Here is a 13,427-nt window from a genome sequence, read left to right as displayed (position 1 = left end):
TAAATGTGATTCCCATCACCATTATTATCTATTTCACATGGTAGTAAAGGTCTGCTTGGATCAAGATCACTTTGACTGAGCCGTGTTTTATCCCTTGATTGTCTGTTATAGTCATCATATGATGTCATACATATATGAACTACAGACTAGAACACCTTGCATTAGGGAGTATGAATATGAAGATATTTTCACAATGATTAAAGTTTTATTGTACGCATACTTGTAAATATTGCTTACCAAACATATGTAAATGTCAGTTGCAGCTATTCAAGGAAAAGTATCACACAAAAAAAAGAGTCTTGTAATGCTTTCCCACTTGCAAAGTCATACATCATTTTCTCATAGAGCATATTCATTATATGACATTTCTAAAAATCCGAATGCTCAGTTTTGTTTAGAGAATTGAAAATGGAGTATATATGAGTGGGATTTTGTTTTCTATCAAATGTTTAATTATATTTTTGTATACTTTTGTGTACAAGGTAACAATAATACCTTTTACTATACTATATATACTATATTATATTTTTTATTATACTATATATATATATATATAGTATAATAAAAAATATATATTTATTATATATATATATAGTATATAATATGTGAAATAGAATTTATATTCTATTTCACATTTTACATAAAGCAGATTAGTGCCTCTCAATAGTTATATATATAGTATATAATATGTGAAATAGAATATATATATTCTATTTCACATTTTACATAAAGCAGATTAGTGCCTCTCAATAGTTACTAGACAGTCAGAAGCTGTTTTACTTAAGCAATTGTTAAGCCTGTTTTCGGCCACATGAGAAAAAATTAAAACTGAATTTATTGTAAAGCAGTTGTCAATCAACACACTTTCTTAAAGAAAAAAATAATAGTGTGTGATTTTATAAAGCACAGCAGTGACTCGACTCTACTTCCCACCAGTGGGGGATCTGCACTTCACCTCCCTTAAGGCTGACTGATGTTAGGTGACTCCAATGAAACTTAGAAGAAAAAGAGTAGGTTACGGAGTAGGAAATGTAAAGTCCTTATACTTTCAAACAATAGAAGAATAGATGATATTCACACAGTCTGTGAGAGCAAGTTGGGAAAAAATTACATTTATTAGTTAACTGAGCTGTAATATTACATTACATTTCCAAGACTTTGATAATTCAAATAAATGCCTAGCCAAGGGATTGAAAAGCTTTAACTTATTGCAATCAAATACAATTCACTTAGCAAATAAAGGCATTATTGTTCATACTTAAACAACCTGCTAATCAGTATTCAATTTTATATGGCTCACATTGTACTGCTCAAAGAGTAAAGGATATGGGAAATAAGATGAAAGCTTCCGGGAACCAATCTAAAATGATTGCTTCATGTGAATAACTGGGATACACAACAGTGTAAAAAACTATCCTTAATGGGTTAACTAGAAATCTGTTGAAGTAGCTTGATTTGTCATGAGCTGAAAATATAGATAATTTTAGGCTAAGTTGGTCATGTATAAGCAATCCACAAGAACACATAATAAGCAGCTCGGCTAATTTACATTTTTGTAAATCATGAATTTTTTTTGTAACAAAAGAGATACTTTAAAATTTTAAAATGCACACATGCCCTTTGGTAGTATTAAACACAGCCATCAGTTCTCTTGATTTTGGGGAGGAATGAGGATTCCAATAGCCGTCCTTCACATCCTTTTATTTCCAAATATTTATTACATTCAGGGATACATTTTAGTATAAGATATGTAAAAGCATATCTCTGGTAGCTGGATAGCAATGTTCCCCATTTATGTAAAATGAAGAACTGCTATTCAGTTACCAGAGTTTAAGGGACACTATAGTCACCCAGACCACTTCAGCTCAATGAAGTGGTCTGGGTGCCAGGTCCCCCAGGGTTTAACCCTTCAGATGTAAACATAGCAGTTTCAAAGAAACTGCTAGGTTTAAATTGAAGGGTTAATCCAACCTCTAGTGGCTGTCTTTCTGGCAGCCACTAGAGGTGCTTCTGAGACGCTGGATGCTAAATTTGCATCCAGCGTGCAGAACGTCCATAGGAAAGTACTGAGAAATGCTTTCCTATGGACTGTTTGAATGTGCGCGCGGCTCTTGCCGCGCATCCGCATTCCGCTCCACACGGGAGCTGATGGGGTTTTAACCCCTTCAGCGCCAAGGGAGGGGGACCCTAAGGATGATATAGTGTCAGGAAAATGAGTTTGTTTTCCTGACACTATAGTGATCCTTTAAGTTTAGCTCTTAGAAAAATTCACCTTTATTGGGGCTTATATCTGACAGTTAAGTTAAGCTCTTCCATCTACCCTTAATGGGGTTTAATTACCAAGATGTGCATTGTCATTTAACAGATTGCTCACAAAGGCTTATAAGCAACTTTCAAGTCTGAATAAGGGACAGATTCCTTTCCCTTCACACTGGTAAAAATTAATTTTCTGATGTTAATGCGTTAATATTTGTAAAAATATTGTAAAATTATAATTTATACAACAATATTTTCTGCAGCTCTGTATAATCAAGATCCCCATTTTTAACAGGAGGGGTACAAAGATATGTACCTATGTAACAAATAGACAAAAAACTAATAAGGATCCCCATGAGTCCCTCAAAACCAGAGAGTAAATATTTAATGATCCCCCGCCCAAGTCCCTGTAGAGCTCCACATTACAGGGGATAGAGTGCAATATAAAAAAACAATATCATCACACTTATAAAAGTATGAAATTATAAGAATAGATTATTTATTTGCAGCTTAGAACATTTTAAAAAAACATATTTGTTTACACTGATGCCTATACAAAAAACTAAAAGTTAGCATTTAGGTTTTAGGTTTAGAAAAAAATTTAGGTTTAAATAAAAAACAGAGTGAGAAAGATAGACAGATCTATAAAATTAGGCAGAAAGAGGCTAAGCACATTATAAGAGCTTCCAAATCACACACAGAAGAAAAAATAGCACAGTCGGTAAAAGAAGGGGACAAAACATGTTTTAGATACATAAATGAGAAAAGGAAAGTAAAACAAGGATTAATTTAATTTAAAACAAAAGAAGGAAGGTATGTAATAGAGGATAAAGGTCTAGCTGACTGCCTCCGTGAATATTTTTGTTCAGTATTTACAGATGAAAATGAAGCAAAAGGGCATCAGTTAGGAAAAAGTATAAATGAGTCATTTGTTTCATGTAACTTTACAGAGGAATAGGTTATATACTAGGTGTCAAAAGTAAAGACAAATAAGTCAATGGGACCTGATGAGATACACCCAAAGTTATTAAAAGAGCTTAGTGGTGTACTAGCGAAACCATTAACGTATTTATTTAACCAATCATTGTTAACAAAAAAGTGATTCGCGTATATACATATCTATAATTTACCTTTGAAATAAAGATTATTTGATAACCACTATGGTGGAGTTTCTTTTCCAATGTCAAATAAATATAAAACAAATACACATAGTGTAATCTGTATTTAACAGGTATTGATGTATCAGCGTGTCAAAACATTTTCTAGAAAATCATGGATCAGATCCACAAATTGTGGAATTTTTTGCAATAGAGAATGTGAATGCACATAGTAGAGGAGGAGAAATAGTAAATAAATTGAGTACTCAGGAGGCAAAATGGATTTTTGAAATGCGAACCCTAACTCCCCTGACTCTTAATATAGATTTTGAGATTAATTATATTTTATAGGTTTTCAATTTTATGTTATAATATACATACTGTTTTATATTATTGTTTTTATCCCCCCTTTTATGATAAATTCACCCTCTCTCTTTTCACTGTTTTTAATGCACACTTTCTTATGCGTTTACATTATTCGTATATATTTGCTTTTATTCTTAACGTATGTTTTTTATTAACAAACCTTACTAATTTTTATATATTTTTTTACCATTTTTAATATATCGCTTTTATGCTGCTTAACATGAACTATGGACGATGAAGCCCTTTTTAAAAATGGAGCAAGAGATTCGTCACCTCCCCTCTCAGTCCGGTGGAACAACAGATTGAGTTTCCGGAAAGGCGTCATCAGAAGTGACAATCCCGCACAACACTGGGAGTACGTCATAATAAGTGACACTGAATAGGAAAAAAGAAAGAACAGACATGTTGGGGTGGGATTAGAACTCTGCCCGAGACCGGATGTGCTGCCATATAGGGAATGGCAGTTCATATCTGGTCTGGACCTTATTTGGAAGTGGGAGGGAATGCTAAGCCCCTTCTTTTACATGTGAATTTGCTTTGTAAGTATTAGTATGATATATAAAAGAATATATGTTTACTTCATGAGATATACGCACCTGAGGAAGATCTGCTATAGGTTGAAACGTGTTGTGCTTTTATATTTTTGTTTTATTTATTTATTTGTTTAAATACTTACCTCTAAATATCCACTTTAGACTCTGGAGTTCCTGTTTTAAAGCAACATTGAGTTTCTGAGTCTTGAGAGTGTGATTGCTGAAAACTCAACTGATATCTCTTTAATGAGATGAAATGCATCATAAGTCCCGAGCCAACTTCTAATAGGCTTTGTAAAGTGTGAGTTTGCGGATTATTATTAAATACAGATTACACTATGTGTATTTGTTTTATATTTATTTGACATAGGAAAATAAACTCCACCATAGTGGTTACCAAAGAATCTTTATTTCAAAGGTAAATCCTAGATATCTATGTGCTCTAATCACTGTTTGTTTTTAATCACGGTTTTAAGTGTAAAGATTGACAATGTACTTGGCTTTTTAGCAGCATTAGATTAGTAAAGTAGAAAAATGGTATGAGTTGTGGCAACTGACATTTAATGTAGATAAGTGCAAGATAATGCATCTTGGACGCAAAAACCCAAGGGCAGAGTACAGAATATTTGATAGAGTCCTAACCTCAACATCTGAGGAAAGGAATTGGGGTAATTTTTTTATATGACTTAAAGGTAGGCACACAATGTAATAGATCAGCAGGAAATGATAGCAGAATGCTTGGTTGAATAGGGAGAGGTATTAGCAGTAGAAATAGTGCTCATGCCATTGTACAGAAGACTGGTGAGATTACTAATACACATATCAATATTTTAAAACAATATGGTAAGTGCAATCAAAACCCAGGCAACAGATAAGCTAGTAGGGGAATGTCTCATAAGATATACTCATTTTGTGAGCAATTAATTAAACATGAGAAGAGTCTACACTTAATAGATATTTCTACAAAGCCCTATTCAGACTTAAGTTGAATCAAGGTGCATATGTGTCAGCCTTAATAGCCGACTGAAGGTTTATCAAAAGCTTCAGATCTTTGTCAGGTCTCCATGATTGAATGTTCATAAACTTATTCAAGTCAATCTCGTCATCTAAATCTCTTTAAGAGAAGGTACTTATTGAATTTGATGATGAAAATAATCATATTACAATTACACTATCTGTTGGTCAAACTCGATAAATTGACCATTAGGATTAGGTCAATACTCTTTATAATAGTGCACACCCATAGGGTCTCATTGGTCACTTTAAAAACCTGGGTGTGAAAAAGAAAAAAGAAAAATTCTTTAAAATTCGCTACACAAGGACTTTTAGAAAACATTAACTCTGGGGAACAACTACTTGGGACACATTCTGGAGACACACCTCTTTTCCTGTGGAATCCTTGATACACCCTGTAAACTTCTTTGTTAGCCAAATCAATTCTGTGCCTCACTTGGCTGTTCCATCTACTCACACTTAATCTCAACCTCTCTGAACATCTTCATATTGCTCTTACATATACTCCATTGGATTATATCTCCAGGACACAACATACATTACTACAGAAGACTTGTAACTTTAATTGGTTTATTTTGATTTTGCCTAAAAACAAAATATACCTGGATAATGCTGATACAGATTCCAAAATTTGGAATAATATTTAGTCAAAGGGAATAATGTAATTCAGGATTTTAGACTGCAATTGAAATTATTAAATTATTATTAAATTATTAACCAGAGATATTAGATACTCTTAATTGTTACCAGCTACTGAAGAGGTTGCATTTAGTTGTAATAACAGTTAGTTAAATATGGATAACTGCTAAATACTGTAGTAGAAAGATCTTAATGCTTAAAGTTTTTTTGGTCACTGGATGTTAAAGAAAGAATGTGATGAGCTAATTGTGTGAGATTGTCCAAAGGTTCAATGTTTAAGTGTTTACTTAGTGAGAACTACAGTCAGCAGTTAGCTCATTAAATACCCTGACTGTGTTTATCTTATCTCATCTGACAGTATCTGTATATTGCCATGTGTTTGAAAGATGGTGATCACTATAAAGTAACATTGAGTTGCTTGTCTGATTTGATGTATTTGTGATATTAAATATTCCCTTAGCATTTTTGTAGTATATGCCTTATTATCATTTTATTATGTATATAGCACCAGCAAATTCTGTAGCGCCGGACAATGGGATCTTTGTTGATGTTGAAGTATACAATATCAGTTAAGTTCTAGAGGCGATATACAAATCTTTAATGTGTATACTTTCTTTAGTGTTGGCTGTATACTGTTATTACGAATAGCAAGCGGATTCTTTCATATGTACTAAAACCTATACTATGACTTGCTATGTATACTGACCCCAAATGGTAGATAATGTATGGTATTGACTACTAATCCCATCATTCTAAGACATAATGATATAGAAGTTATCTTGCTGTGGTTATGTAATCTTAATATTACCATATTCTACCTCATATAGTTAGCCAAATATTCACTGATTGTCATGTATGGTTACATTATTATTGTTCACAATACATATCTATTTTATAATTTATTTGTTTGTGAATTATTGTTTGAAATATAAATTATTTAATAAAAGTGTTCCAGGTTCTAAAGCAGTTACAAATAGTGAGCAAACTCCTAGCTTTATTTAACAAGGGGATACAGTGCCATAATATTTTTGATATTAATACAAATTTGTAATTTTTTATAATTTTGAAAAATATTATTTTTTTTTTTTCAATTAGAATTTTTATTGATTTTTCAAATTGCAATGAAGGGAGGGATACAGAAAGGAAAAAAGGAGAGGGGGAGGAAGGGTATATATACACAATATAGTACATGATGGATGTAAATGTCAGGCGTTAAAGTAATTTTACAATTATACAAAGTAGTGGTTTACAGTACAATCTGTGACAAGGAACAGCAGGTTCATATGTGTGGTACAGGTATTCATCATCACTGGTGTTTATATTGTATTATTCACAAGTTAACATGAATCAATAGCTTTTTCGTATTATGTCATCGAAGGTTAAGGATAAGGGTACAGCCTACGATGGTAAAATCTGGTATCCATTCAGTATCAATTAGTGACAAGATTTAATTATAGGCAGGATTCAACTGTCAATCACTATTCTTGGATCAATTCCTTATGGACAATTATAACATATAGATAACATATAGATAGAGTTCCAACGGTGTACAATGATCAAGCTCGGAAGTTGTCTGCGAGAATGTTAGACCATATGTGGCTTGTTATTTACCCTAAAGGACTTGCAATTTACGTATTTGACTTGGCTTGTATTTCTAGGTCCCTCCACTTTTGCCAATTTAGCGTAGCTATTTGACTCTGTTTGGGAGTAGTGGCAGATAAAACTTCGTATCTGAGAAACTGTCTGGATTTGTGCCTTATCAAAGCTGGCAGTGGGCAGCCCAGTTTTTTCCAATGGCCTGCAATTATATTTCTTGTGGCTAGTATTGTCATCAATAATATGTGGGCGTCTGCTCGGGGTACCTTTACTGGAATCAGTAGGAAAAGAGCTAACATAGGGGTAATCGGTGGGAGGTTCAACCCTAGTTGTTTCCATATGCGTTGTGTTTCTTCCCAAAGTGGTTTTACTTCTGGGCAGTCCCACCAAATATGTGTCATTGTACCCTTGTCTTTGTCACATCTCCAGCAAGTAGGTGATGAGAGAGGGAACATCCGATGTATTTTATCAGGGGTGTAGTACCACCTATAGATTAGTTTTTTATGAGCTTCTATATGTGAGTAACAGGTTGTCACTCCTTTTAGGGCTTGTAGTGACGCCAACCACTGCGTGTCTAAGGGGCAGTGAGCACATTCAGCTTCCCAGAGTTTCCTATAGTTAAATTCTGGTCGAGGAATCTGGTGTAGTAGTGTATTGTAGCATGTAGTGAGAGCTTTATTTTTAACTGGTGTAAAATGACATCGGTTGTACATCAATAGACTGTGGGTGTCAGGTTTGTCATATGTAGCTACCCTATCAGATATGAGACTTTGCAGCTGGATATAAGGGAAAATGAATGATGGGGGTAAACAATGTTTCGTTTTCAACTCCGGGAACGGTAACAAAGAACCTTGTGTACACAAATCTGCGATTTTTGAGATTCCTTTTTCTTTCCATTTGTTTAACGATAGCCATGGTGATATCGAGTTTAGGGCTGTGATCGGTGCCCAGATGGAGAATTTAGTGTCATCAAGTTTGGAGTGGTGGAAGTGGTCCCATACTTGGATTATGTATTTGGTGAGTGGCAGAATTGGTTTGCGTTTGTCCCTTAGGTGTTTGGGGGTCCACATATGGTCTATTGTTGAACCTTTGGGGTCATACCCATTTTCCATGTCGACCCATTGAAGCGTATGTCTCGGTGCATGTAATTTTATAGCATGTTCTAGCAGGGCAGCTTTGTGATACATTGTTACGTTAGGAAATCCCAAGCCCCCTTCTTTAGTGGGGGATTGTAAAAGGGCTAACGGTAGTCTGGGTTTTTTATTTTCCCATACATAAGTCGTTAATATGGACTGTATTTGTTTGAGTAACGTGGGGGAGAGGGGAAGTGGAAGCATTCGGAATATATACAGTATTTTTGGTAGGACCATCATTTTGATGGTGTTTATCCGGCCTAACCATGATAGCATTACATTTTTCCATTTATGTAGTAGTAGCTTACAGGTTTGTGGTAGCGTGGCAAAGTTGTATGTGTTGATGCCTCTGAGTGTGCTTGTGATCTTCACCCCTAAGTAGGTGAGGGAGGTCTGTCTCCAGTCAAATGTGTACTTATGTTTCATTCGAAGTATCTCTGTAGTTGGGAGACGTATAGGTAAGGCCTGGGTTTTTGATTGGTTAAGTTTATAATAGGAAATGCGGCTATATTCCTCGAGGGTATGCAGAAGTTGAGGTAGTGATAGTGTAGGCTGTGTTACAGAGATAAGTATATCGTCTGCAAACATTGATAGTTTGTATTCCGTGTCGTTAATGGTAATACCTTTTATATCGGAGTTCAGTCGGATTTTTTGCGCTAGGGGTTCAAGGGACAATACAAATAACAAGGGAGATAGGGGACAACCTTGGCGAGTGCCATTAGTGATGTGGAACGGGTTTGAAGTGAATCCTGCATTGGATACCCGAGCCGATGGGGAGGCATATAATGCCATAATGCCTGTAATAAATTCTTTAGGGAATCCGAATTTAAGTAGAACTTGGGTCATGTAGTCCCAGTTGAGTCTATCGAAGGCCTTCTCTGCGTCCAGCGCTAAGAGAAGGCCTTCCATATTATGTGTGTCCATGTGAGCTAAGATATTTAGTATCTTCCTCGTGTTATCAGAGCCTTGTCTAGTTTTGATAAAACCTGATTGGTCATTATGTATTATGCGTGGGAGAATGGTTGAGAGACGGTCTGCAATTATTTTGGCATACATTTTTGTGTCACAATTAAGCAGTGAGATGGGTCTGAAGTTTTGGCATATCGTTGCTGGTTTGCCCGGTTTGGGGAGGGTGGAAATGTTTGCCTGGAGCATCTCCGATGGGAGTACCCCCTCGGAAAAGCAGTGGTTGATGAGTCCAGTAAAATGTGGGGCTAAGGTGTCGGAGAAGGTCTGATAGTATAAGTTGGTAAAACCATCTGGTCCTGGCGACTTATGGGAGGGCAGTTTCCCAACTATGGTTCTTAGCTCTTCCATCGTGAACGGTTTAGTGAGCATGGCTATATCTTCTTGAGTTATTGTCGGGAGATGTATTGTGGTGAGGAAGTCCTGTATCTGTGATATTGAGGGCGTGTGTGTATTTGTATCTGTGGAAAGGTTGTAGAGGGAGCTGTAGTATTGTGCAAATGTCTCTACAATGTCTTGTGGATTCATGATTTTGGTCTTGTCTGGTTTTACTAAGTAAGCTACTCTTGAGTTGATCATCCGTGATTTTAGTTTGGAAGCTAGAATTGCTCCTGCTTTATTTCCTTGCGCAAAGAATTTATGTTTATACTTTTGTAATATAAAATTTGTTTTATCTAGTTCCAATTCTTGGAGTTGGGTGTGTAATTGTTTAAGCTGTAGGTAGAGATCTTGGGATGGGTTTCCTTTATTGGTGTGTGTTAAGGCTTTGATTTGTTGGATGAGGTCGTTGTATCTCTTTTGCCTCTTTTTGTTTGCGTGACTAGCCAGTTTTATAAAGAGGCCTCTAATTACCGCTTTATGTGCTTGCCATGTATTTGGAATGGAAGTGTCTGCCGCGGAATTAGTCTGAAAGTACAATTCCAATTCCGTTTTGATTTGTGTGACAATGTTAGGGTCTCTCAAGAGAGAATCGTTCAGTCTCCAGGAGCTTCCCCCTTTGGTGGGGTATTGGGTGGAGATGGTGAGCGTGATCGGGGCATGGTCAGACCAAGTTATGAGACCGATTTTGGTGGTTTGGATGCGGGGTATTAGAGATGAGTGAATGAGGAACCGGTCTATTCTCGAATATGAGTTGTGGACCTGGGAGTGGAATGAGAAATCTTTTTCTGAGGGATGCAGTATCCTCCATATATCTAGGTAGCCTGTGTCATGGAGGTGTTGTTTAATGGCGCTGGTGCATATAGTGCGTTGTGCAAGGGTCTTGCGTGATATTCGGAGGTCGGAGGAGGAGTCTAGGGTGTTGTCTAGGATAAAATTCGTGTCACCTCCTATTATTATTGTTCCATGTTTGTGAGCGTCAGCTAATGTTAGTAATTTGTTGAGAAAAGTTGCCTGGTTTTCGTGTGGGCCATAAACGTTAAGGAGAGTATATGGTTCATTATTAATATGGCATTGGAGGAGCAGATACCTGCCCTCCTTGTCTCCCATTTTCTTATGTAATGAAAAGGTGACATCTTTACTGATTAGCGTAGATACCCCTCTTTTCTTTTTCAGGTACCCAGTGTGGAAGCCTGTGGGATATTGTCTCGAAGAGAACTTGGGCAGTTTGGAGCGTAAAAAGTGAGTCTCTTGAAAAAAGACCACAGAGGCTTTCGCTTTACTGGCCTCTTCCAGAGCCAATCGCCTCTTATGAGGAGAATTCAAGCCCTTAACATTGAGCGAAAGGATAATCAGTGCCATAATATTACCTCGTTAATGCTTGTCAACTGACAGCGTTTTAAAAGCAAGCCATTTAGTAGGTTTTGGTTGTCTCTACACCATGAGTAGTGGGATATGATTCTAGATAGGACAGGTAGTATGTGCCATTTAGATCTCATTAGATCTCATTTAGATTTCATTTAGATTTGTCTCATTAGTGGTTCGGACCTTATTTTTGTTGGTGCCGTATATTGTGTACATAGGAGGGTGTGTGAGAGGTAGAGGGATGGGTGTGGGGAATAAAGTGGAAAAGAGAACTATATACATTCCGAGGTTTAGACTTAGGTCGTCTAACCTGGGTGGTATAATGGTTTTAATCCGCCCCATGGAGCGAGATGGGGGGGAGGGTGAAGCTTTAGTACGTCATAATTGATTCTATGGTGAAAATCACTATACTATAACAGTTCACATTCCTTAACATTGTTTGTAAATAGCACATTTTCTTATTGCTAGGTTTGGCTAAGTGCTGGTGAACTAACTTAAGCTTTTTCCCATTATGCTAGGTATCGCATTTACCATATAACACGCATATTTAGAGTGCTAAACATTACGAGAATAACTTTCAAACATATCATAAAAAGAGGCATAAAGAAAAGAAAACAAGGAAAATGTCATAACGAAAGAAATAAATCATGCTCACGCATCCATTAAGAAAACGATAGAGATGTCTGGAGCAGTTCAGTTAAGTTTAAGTCCGGAGGACCAGTTGTGGTTGATTTTCGTAGGTGATCGATCCGGATCTCGGGATGTAGACGGTGCAGTTTGGAGAGTTACCGGAATGTCCCATTCTTTGAGCAATTTCGACCCTTCTGCGACTGAGTGGATTTGGTGCTCTGTTCCATTCTTTCTTATAAGTAGGCGAGTAGGATAACCCCACTTGTAAGGGATGGCAGCATCTCGGAGTGCAGTTGTTATAGGTGATAGATGTTTGCGTTTGGCAAGTGTCACTGCAGATAAGTCTACAAATAGCTTGACACGTTGAAATTCCGGAGGAAAGTTGTCAGGGCTTCTCGCTGCTTTCATTACCATCTCTTTAGAAGTGAAGTAATGCATACGTGTAATCACATCTCTGGCAACTGTATTTGCTAGAAATTTGGGTCTTGGAAGGCGATGTATACGATCCAGCCTGAGTTCTTCTGCCGAGAGAGTCGGGCATAGTGCTTTAAAGAGGCCTGTTGCATAATCCAGCAATTCCGCTGGTTTAATTTCCTCAGGTATCCCTCTTAGGCGGACGTTGTTGCGTCTGTCTCTATCTTCTTGATCAGCAAGTTTGGCCTCTAAGTACGCTAATCTGGATTCTGTAGTGTCACAGGCCGCAGCCATTTTGTTGTGGGCGTTTATCAGCTCCTCTGTTTTTTCTTCCAGCATATTTGTGCGTTCGCTGATTTCTCTGATGTCAGCGCGGACATCTTGTGCCAGTTTGGCAAATTCTGCTTGTAGGGATTGTTGGAGCTTTTGGAGCATGCATTGCAGGGAATGTTCTGACACCGGTTCCGCGGTTCTCAGCGAGATCGAGGTGCAGTCACTCTTTTCAGAGCTGGCAGTTGGTGATGTTGGGCCTTCGGCGCCATCTTGGAATTTGATGCGCGGCGGGGTAAGTGGAGAGATTTGGGTTTGTGCTGCTCGTAGCTTCGTTTTCTTCGGTATTTTGTGTGACATGTTGGTTCCGATCCACTTGTGAGTGGTTTTCGGGGTCAATTATGTCGTTTTCCTCGTCTCTAATCGCGGTAAATTAATCACCCTCGCAGGAGCCGACACTTCACGCGTCCATCCTCGCGCGCTGCACGGCCACGCCCCCGAAAAATATTATTTTTAACATTTTGATTACCCCATAAATATTCTTACAACTCGGAAGCTAAATAATGTTATCATTTGGCTTTATAATGGTTATTGATTTTCACATTGAATGAAATGTCTGATACCCTATTATTTTACTTTTAAAATAAATTTGACCGCATATTACAAGCTCTTTAATGAAACTGTGCTATTCATATGTCATGCAAAGTATTTATTTATTACAAATTGCATTTTTTTTTGCAAATTAATTATCTACCTTCTTTCTTGTAACT

General features: G+C 36.9%; 1 protein-coding gene across 1 annotated transcript in view; it reads right to left on the bottom strand.

Annotated features, from left to right (window-relative positions):
• The window catches only part of PCDH15 (protocadherin related 15), a 1,410,242-nt gene that overhangs the window by 442,465 nt on the left and 954,350 nt on the right, over window positions 1–13,427 (bottom strand). The window lies entirely within an intron of this gene.

This window comes from Pelobates fuscus, chromosome 10, assembly GCF_036172605.1.
Source record: "Pelobates fuscus isolate aPelFus1 chromosome 10, aPelFus1.pri, whole genome shotgun sequence".
Lineage (NCBI taxonomy): Eukaryota > Metazoa > Chordata > Amphibia > Anura > Pelobatidae > Pelobates > Pelobates fuscus.
The sequence above is the reverse complement of the archived record's forward strand: the minus strand, read 5'-3'. Positions and strand labels throughout refer to the sequence as shown.